Here is a 9,976-nt window from a genome sequence, read left to right on the forward strand (position 1 = left end):
TATATATATTAATATGTCTTGGACTTCTTTCCGTGTAAGTTCAATTAGATTGAAATATTGTAATCTCATTTAGTTTGGAGGAAAGATTTCTTTCCTTGCTATATCAAAGGCTAAGGACTATGGGAAGCTTGAACTTCAGAAGCCTTATTTATTGTACTCTTGTTTACCCCATATTGTTTGAAAGCCCTAATATAAAATATTAATTCCTATAGTAGAGGAAGTGATGTGTCTTATTGATGCTTAATAGCCATAATCATTAGCTAATAACGTTATTCTTTATTCTGTCTCCTCATTTGAATATGGTCACTTGGAATATGGTTTGTTTAGATTCATTCTTTAAGTAACATGCTAGAAATGAATTAAATAATTCCAAAAGAACTGTTCTAGAAGAGCTGTGAAGAAACACATTTGAACTAGTGTAATTAAAAACCCTACAATAAAATGGAAATTAATATATTTGGAGGGGGAAAAAGATCAATATCCAAAAATCAGTGAGATTCCTCTACACTAACAAAGAGAACTCAGAGAAGGAAACCAAGAAAACAATACCACTTACAATAGCCAAGCACAAATTGAGATACTTGGGAATGAACCTAGCTAGAGAAACGAAAGACTTATACAAAGAACATGTCTGCAAGATACAATACAAGACATAAAGAAATGGAAAAAATGTACCCTGTTCATGGATAGGAAGACTCAATATTGTGAAAATTACAATCCTAACAAAAGCAATCTACATGTTCAACTCAATCCCAATGTTGTTGTTGTTGTTGTTGTTGTTCTTATGTGACATTGAGTCACCTGCGACTCATAAAGACCCTATGTTACAACAGCCCTAAACCCTGCTCTATCCTGTGCCAATCTTATTGTCTCTGACACACCTACCACCATTACCATAGTCACTGAATCAATCCATCTCATTGAGGGTCTTCCTTTCTTGTGCTGTCCCTCCGCCCTCCCAAGCTTGATGTCCCTCTCCAAGGACTGAGCCCTCCTTGTAACATGCCCAAAGTATGTCAGATGAAACCTCAGAATCCTTGCGCTCAAGGAGCAGCCTAGTTTAACCCTCTCCAAGATGAACGTGTTTGTTCTCCTGGCAGTCCATTCAGTAATATTCTCCAGCACCACAGCTCAAAGGCATCAATTCTCCTGTCATACCTAGTCATTGTCTAGCTCTCTGATCCATAGCAAATGATTGCAAAGATCACAACCTTTATCAGGCACACCTTGGTCTCCAGATTGATATCGTTGCTCTTCATTACTTTGGAGAAGTCTCTGACAGCAGACTTTCCCAACACAATATATCTTTCCATTTCCTAGCTCCTGGTGTCAAGAGTGTTGATTGTGGAACCAAGCAAACTAAAGCTTTTAACAATCTCCTATTATCCATAGTCATTGTCCAGCTTTCTGACACATAGCAAGTAATTGCAAAGACTATGGCCTGAATCAGGCACACCTTAATCTCCAGACTGACATCATTGCTTCTCAGTATTTTGGAGAGGTCTCTGACAGCACACTTTCCCAATGCAATTAGTCTTTTAATTTCCTGGCTGCTGGTACCAAAAGTGTTGATTGTGGAACCAAGCAAACTAAAGCTGTTAACAATCTCAATCTCTTCATCTGTCATGATGTTGTCAATCAGCCCAGTGGTGAGAATGTTTGTTTTCTTTTTTTTTTAATACTTTTTAAAATTTTATTTTATTTTATTATTTTTTGTGTGTAATGTCAAATCAGATCTGACTGGTACAGGAGGCGATTGCCCCTCCTTCTCCAACACAACATCTGGTGAATTCAAACCACGTACCTCTGGGATTGCAGTGCAGCTTCTTGCCACTAGGCCACCAGAGCTCCCTGAATCTTTGTTTTCTTGATGTTGAGCTTCAATCCATACTGCAGTCCTTGACCTTCGACAACAAATGCTTCAGATCCTCCTCAGTTTCAGCAAGCAGGGTTGTGTCATCTGCATAAACACAGATTGTTGATGAGTCTTCCTTCAATATTGATGCCACATTTCTCCTCATAGAGCCCAATCTCCCAGATAATCTGTTCTGCACATTGAAAAAATATGGAGATAGAGCATATCCCTGGTGTTTACCCTTCCCAATTCTTTACCATGTGTTTCCTTGTTCTGTTCTGAGACCTCCTGGTCTAATTGTAGGCTTCACATAAGCACAATCAAGTGTCCTGGGATTCCTACTCTTCTCAGAATCAGCCACAGTTTGCTATAATCCACACAGTTAAATGCCTTTGTATAGTCAATGAAACACAGATAGACATTCCTCTAGTACTCTCTGCTTTGAGCCAAGATCCTTCTAACGTTAGCTCCAATATCGCTAGTACCATAGTCTCTTCTAAACCCAGCAGGCACTTCAGGCAGTTCTCTGCTGATGTTCTGTTCCAGTCATTTTTTTTTTTATAATCTTTAGAAGAATCAGTGATATTGTTTGTTAATTTCTGCACTCTGTTGGGTCACAATTTTTTGTAATGGGAACAAATATAGATATCTTCCAGACAGTTGGCCAGGTCATTGCCCCACAGATTTCTTGGCACATCTTGGTGAGCACATCCAGGGTACAGATAGCAAATTCATTTTTCAAGGAGATCAAAAAAGAAATTGTCTAGTTTATTTGGAGAGGAAAAAGACTTCAAGTAAGCAAAACACTTCTGAGAAACAAAACTTAAGTGAGAAGTATAGCTCTCCCTGACCTCAAAACCTAATACATATCAGGAGTAACCAAAACAGCATGATACTGGCACAATGACAGGAACATAGACCAATGGAACTGACTTGAGAACCCCAAATAAACCCAGCTATCTATGGTCAATTGATATTTGATAATTAAATAAAACCTATCATATGGGGAAATTACAATCTCTTCAACTAATGGTGCTGGCAAAATTGGACTGCTACCAGCATAAAGCTGAAACAAGATCCATATCTCATACCATACACAAAAATAAACTCAAGGTGGATCAGAGACTTGGGAGTAAAGCCTAAAATTATTAAATTTATAAAAGACCAATTAGGATCTAGTCTACAGTATAAAGAGACTGCCAAATACAGCCAGAAATACACAGTCTGAAGAGGATAAAATTGATGAATAAGACCTTCTAAAGATTAAATCGTTGTATGTATCAAAAACTTTTTCCAACAGAGGGAAAAGAAAACCTACCAACTGGGAACAACCATTTGGCAATACTATCTCAGGCAACATTCACATAGGAAAGTTTAGAGAAGACTCCTGGACCTTCACAAGAAATAGTCTGATAACACAGTTACAAAATGGGGAAAAGACTTGGAAAGAATTTTCACAGAGGAAATAATTCAAATGGCCAACAGATACATGAAGAAATATTCCAAATCACTGGCAATAAGAGAGATGCAAATCAAAACCACAATGAGATACCACCTCAGGCAAGTAGCAGTGGCAAAATTTAATAGGATTGCAAGTAATATATGTTGTAGAGGATGTGGCAAGATAGGAACTCTTATACATTGTTGATGGTATTGTACAACCCAGCTATTCAACTACTTGGAATATACCCTGAAAAAAATGAGAACTGAAGCACAAGCAGAGATTTATAAACCAATATTTATAGCAGTTATTCACCATATCAAGAACATGGGTACAGCCCAAATGTCAAACCACAATCAAATAGATGAGAAAATATGGGATATTCACACAATGGAATACTAGGCAGCATGCAAGAGAAGTGATTTTGTAAATTACTCCCTATCATGAGAGGGACTGGAGAGCATTATGCTAAGTAAACTAATTCAATCTCATAAAGACAAATACTGTATAAGACCACTATTGTAGAATGAATATGAGGATCCAAGGGGAAGGGGTTGCACAATTTGATGGGTAGAATGAGGGATGGGTAAAGGAAAGGGAGAAGATCCAGTGTGAAAAATAATATATAAGAATTTTGTAAGAAAACCAATATAAAATAAAATTTAATATAATTGGGGGGGAGACCTACCAGGGTTAATGAGTTAACTGAGAAAACGATATAAGGTCCTTTATAAAAACTGATTATAATTCTGTATAATCTCAGCAAATAATTGAAAATACAGTAAAATAAATTAACATTTACAACTATGCTGTTGTTAAATGCTGTCGAATACAACTCAGTGACCCTATGAATGTTTTCTATTCTCATCTAAAACTTGTTCTTTCCTCTACCATCCTCATCTCCAACACACTTGAGTCCATTGCTGCAGGCACTATACCAATACTTTTCCAAGCTTCATGTCTTATCAACACGCCTGAAGTATATAAGCAAAGTTTCACTATCCTTTCCTCTCAGGAGTACTTTGTACTTTCTGTAGGGCATATTTGTTTGGTCTTTTGGCAGTCCATGGGATGGAGATTCAGCATTCTTCTCCAACATCACCACTCAAATGCATAAATTCTTCTTCTCTCATCCTTATTCATTATGCAGGTCTCAGATGCACAGCAAGGGATTGGAAAGACTATGGCTTTAAAAAAGGGGGGCACCTAAGTTTTTAAACTGACATCATTCGTCTTCAAGACTTTGGAAGAATTTCTGACAGTAAACTCCATAAATCCTGACTATTGGCACAAAGAACATTGATTGTGGATCCAAGCAAGACAAAATCATTGAAAATTTCAGTCTCTCTCCATCTATCATGATTTTTGCCTATCAGCCCAATGGTAACGATTTTTGTTTTCTTAATGCTAGATGTTGTACATATTGAAGTCCACAATCCTTGATCCTCTGCAGCAAACACTTTAAGTCTTTCTCACTTTCATCAAGCAAGGTTGTATCATCAGCATATTGAGTGTTGTTGATGAGTATTCCTCCAATCCTGGTGACATTCATGAAATCCAGCCTCTCTAATAATTTTTTCAGCATACAGATTGAATAGGTATGGAAATAGTATACAGCCCTGACATACATCTTTCTTGATTTTAAACAATTTAATGTCTCCTTTTTCTATTTGGACAACAGGTTCTTGGGCTAGGTATAGGCTTCATATGTTGCTGTTATGTGCTGTTGAGTCACTTGTGACTCATTGCAATCCTATGCACAATAGCTCTGAACCCTGCCCTATCCTAAGCCAATCTCACCAACTCTGGCACACCTACCCCTATTACCCAGATTATTGTGTCAAACCATCTCACTCAGGGTCTTCCTCTCATGTGCTGTCCCTTCAACCTTCCAAGTATGATGTCCTTCTCCAATGACTGATCCCTCCTGAAAATATGCCCTAAGTATTTCAGATGATTCATAATCCTTACCTCCAAGAAGCAATTTGGTTTGACCCTCTTCAGCCCTCTGGAGAGATCCGTGGCAACAGGGCCCTCCATTTCAGTAAGCAAAACTCATCTGTGTAGTGCAGGTTGTTGATGAGTCTTCCTTCAATCCTGATGCCACATTCCTCCTCATGAAGTCCAGCCTCCCAAATGATCTTTTCCACAAATCTATTGAAAATATATGGAGAAACGACACATCCCTGATACACTCCTTTCCTGATTTTGAACCTGTGGCCATGATTTTTTGCTAATTCCTTCAAAGCAGCTTGAACTTTTTCTTTCACCAACATTGCCTTTTAGTCATACAATGTTTCATGAAATTCTGTGTCAGTCAATTCTTTTTGGTACAGTGACTCTGTGTATTCCTTCCATGTTCTTTTGATGCTTCCTGGATCATTCAATACTCAACCCATAGCATTCTTAAGTATTGCAACTCAAAGTTTGAATATTTTCTTCAGTTCCTTCAGCTTAAGAAATACTAAGCAATTTTGTCCCTTTGGATTTTCTAACTCCAGTTCTTTGTACATTTCATTATATTATTTGGCTTTGTATTCCTGAACTGCTTTATGAAATCTACTGTTTAGCTTCTTCGCTTCCTGATTTCTTCCCTTTGTTTTTGGCTTCTTGGTATTCTAGTGCAATTCAGAGTCTCTTCTGACATCAACCTCAGTCTTTTCTCTGTAATGACTTTTGGCATTCTTCCTGGAATATTCTTGATATTCTCCCACAGCTTATCTGGTCTTTGTTAAATATTGTTCAAGGCCTCAAACCTGTTCCAGAGATGGTTTTTAAATTCAGGTGGGATAGACTCAAAGCCAAAGTTTGGTTCTTCTGTACTTGACTTAATAATGTTCCTTAGCTTCAGCTTGAATTTGAATATGAGTAGTTGATTAGCTATTCCACAATTAGTAGCTGGCCTGGTTTTCGCAGCTGATTTTGAGCTTCTCCAGTGATTCTTTTCACAGATGTAATCAATCTAACTCCTATGTAGACAATCAGTTGAGGTCAATGTTTATAGCCACCATTTGTGTTTCTTATGAAAGGTATTTGTAATGAATAAATCGATTGTATAGAATCCTATCATTCAATCTCCAGCCTCTTTTCTGTCACTAAGCCCATGTTTTCCAACTACTGATCAGTCTTCTCTGCTCCCAACTTTTGTATTCTACTCATCCATTAATATTATTAATGCATCTTGATTGATCAATTTCCAACTACAGAAATTGGTAGAAATTATCTATTCCCTTCCTTTTGGCTCTGATTTTTGATGTATATATTTGAATTACAGTAGTATTAGTAGGTCTTCTTTGTATACGTATGAATATTATCCTGTCACTCACAACAACAAAGATGGATCTAGAAATTGTCTTTTTAATTATGAATGAGACTCTATTTCTCTTCATCATTTCTTTTCTGACCTAGTAGATCATATGATTGTCTGATTCAAAATTTCCCATGCCAGTTCATCTCATTTTTGCCAATGTCTATTATGTCAATATTTATGTTCCTTTTCCTTCTTAACAATGTCCAATTTTCCTACATTCATACCTCTCACATTCCACATTTCAGTTTCTAGTGTCTGTTTACACTGTTCCTCCTCCTTTGTGATTCCCAATACAGGGATCAGCCTCTGGTGCTATATCTGCTAGTCTAATTTAAGTTTGCTCTATTGTGTATAGAGTTTTTGAAGGCCTTTTAAAGGACATCCAATCTTTCTCCCTAGTCTGTCGTAATTTGGATGCTCAACTCTAGAAAAAATATCTGACAGACAAGCCTTTTTACCCAAAAGAGCAGATGAAAGACCTCTCCCCATTACATAGCTAACAGACACAAAGTTAGTCTCACCCCCTCCTTCAGCAAATGCTTCATGGTCCTCCCACCCCACCTGCATCCCCTCTCTTCCCTCACCTGGATCACAAGCACCTTCTTCCTTCCCTCTTAACAATTTGGCTGCACCTTGATAGATGGTAAAAAGATTGAGTGAGGAATGGAGAGAGGGATAATTAAATATTCTGAAATACCCATTTTTCTCAATGTTAGCATAATTTGTTATTACCCATACAGTCAAATGCCTTGGCATAGTCAATGAAACACAAATAGACAGTCAGTTGGCCAGGGGATTGTCCTCCAGATTTCTTGGCACAGCTTGGTGAACACATCTAGGGCAGCATATATTTGTTGAAATATATCAGTTGACTTACAAAATTTGATCAGACACTTATTTTTGTGGTTTTTTTATATTTTAAATTTTTATTAATTTTAATGAAAGTTTACAGTGACTTAGAGTTTCCAGTCATTCACTGTTGCACTTTTCTCCCTGCCCACCCCCTCCCCCCAATTACTTTTCTCCTTGAAAAAAAAAGAAAAATTCTTCCATTGTTATGCAATCCCTCCCTCCAAGTCCACTCCACTAGGAAGCCTTCACTCTAGACTTGTGTAATGACAAGAATACCCATTCATATAATCCATTTAAATAGTGTTTTTCCTAACCTGTTTCAATGCCATATAAATCATTCCTCCTACCCCCCTTTTCCATCTTCCCTCAACCCTGATGTCAATCCCATTTTTCAGCAGTGGCCCTGTGCACTATTTGTCTTTTTGTGACTGAGATATTTTACTTAGCATAATGTCCTCCAGGGTCATCAATTGTGCATAATATTTCATGAGTTCCTTATTTTTCAATGCTACATAGTATCCCATTGTGTGAACATACCAGAGCTTCTCTATCTATTCATTTGTTGATGGGCACTTGGGTTGTTTTCAGCTCTTTGCTATTGTGAACAAAGCCACAATAAACATGGGTGTGCATGATCGGACACTTCTTTTAGATAATTTTAGCTGCACATGCATTTCAAGTAATAATACACAGAGATACTCTACCCAATTTCTTCCAGTGCTAACATCTTACAAAACTATACTACAATGTTACAACTAGTATTATTAATATTAATAGAATTAACAGACAAAAATTTCCATTACCATAAGTTTCTCTCATATTGTCCTTTTAGAAGCATAACTACCATCATCCCTGAATTTGGGGCAACCAATAACTTGTCCATGTAACTATAATTGTTTCATTTAAAAACTATTTTAATAATGAAATCACATTACATGTGATTTCTTATTCAACATAAATATCATGGAGATGAAATGAAATTTAGGAGTGTGTTAATAGCTCATTTTTTCAATTGTGAAGTAGTGATTCGCACGTAGTAAAATTTCCTTAACTACTTGTTTATTTTGGTTTAGTTACAGTTTCAAAGCCACTTTTTCTGTAATCAGGGACCAAACTACTACTACTTGGTAGCTGCATCTTTAGTTTTGTAACCAAGGAATTACCAAACTGTTCCCCAGAGATGATGTTCCATACATTCCTACCAACAATGTACAGGTAGATTTCTTTCATTTCTTCCTCACCAGCATTTAGTGTTGTCATTATTTATTTTTATGTTATCCATATTATTAAGTATGTAGTGACATCTCATTATAGTTTTTATTTCTGTAATGGTTAATTGATGCCTTGGTTGCAAAATTATTAAATAATTCAAACATTATCCAAAACATAGGCAGTATGAACACATTAGCTTCTGCAGTGTAAAAAGGAGCAGTTTGCTTCCATAAAGATGAGGGAGTTTTTCTTTTGCTTTTCAAGGAGAGGAGCAAACGGGGATGGGGGTGGGGGGAGAGGTTTGTGTGGGGAGAAGGGTGCAACAATGAATGAATGGAATTCCAAAATCTCTGTAGATATTCATTGAAATGGAAAATAAACAAACTAAATTAATTAAAAAAAAGATATACAGCTTTAGAAACCTTGTTGGCAGTTTCACCCTGCCTAACAGGATCTCTGAGGTAGAATTGATTTGATAGCCTTGGGTGATGGCTAGTGATGTGGGAAGGAGCTCTAGTAGCATAATGAGTAACACGTCAAACTCATCAACTGCTCCAAAGAAAAAAGATAGGCAATCTCTTCCCCTAAATATGTGGATGTCCAATTGCTTTGGTACCACCTGTTGAATTATATGTGCCTTCTCTATTAAACAACTGTTGCTACTATGAGTCAAGCATATTTCTGTGGATTTAGTTATGAATTCTTATTTCTATTTCTATTCCATTTATTTTACGTATAAATACTTTCACCAGTACAACAGTTATTCTTGATTATTGTTTTTAGGTAAGATCAATTGGGTTCTAGCTCAAAAAAATCCCACGAAAAACAGAACAAAACCTGCCCATGGGTAAGTCCATTGTTCTAGTCACTGTGGCAAGCTATCTTGTTAAGGATCTTCTTTTTTCACTGACTATTTAGCAAACATTGTGCTGTTATGGATGGACTGACCCCTCTGGAGAACATGTCCTAAGTATGTTAGACAAACTCTTACTGCTCTCCCTTCTAAGGAGCATCCTAATGATAACACTTCTTGATTAGAACAGTTGTATGTTGTTTTTATGAGGTGCTGTCCAGTCTGTCTACTACAACTCACTGAAATTGTACCTGAATTTTGAAACCTAAAGAGCGACAGATTTAAACCTTGTACCATCTTGTACTATCCTTGTAATCTCTGATAATGGGCTTGAGCCCATTGCTATTGTCACTGTGTCACTACAGACTGATTGAGACAATCTGATTGAGAGTTTTCGTCTCTTACATCGTTCTTCCCGGCATTTTATCTTCTCCAAAGGACTTGTCTTTCATA

Source organism: Elephantulus edwardii, unplaced genomic scaffold, assembly GCF_000299155.1.
Source record: "Elephantulus edwardii isolate Elephantulus edwardi_28Jun2011 unplaced genomic scaffold, EleEdw1.0 scaffold00002, whole genome shotgun sequence".
NCBI lineage: Eukaryota > Metazoa > Chordata > Mammalia > Macroscelidea > Macroscelididae > Elephantulus > Elephantulus edwardii.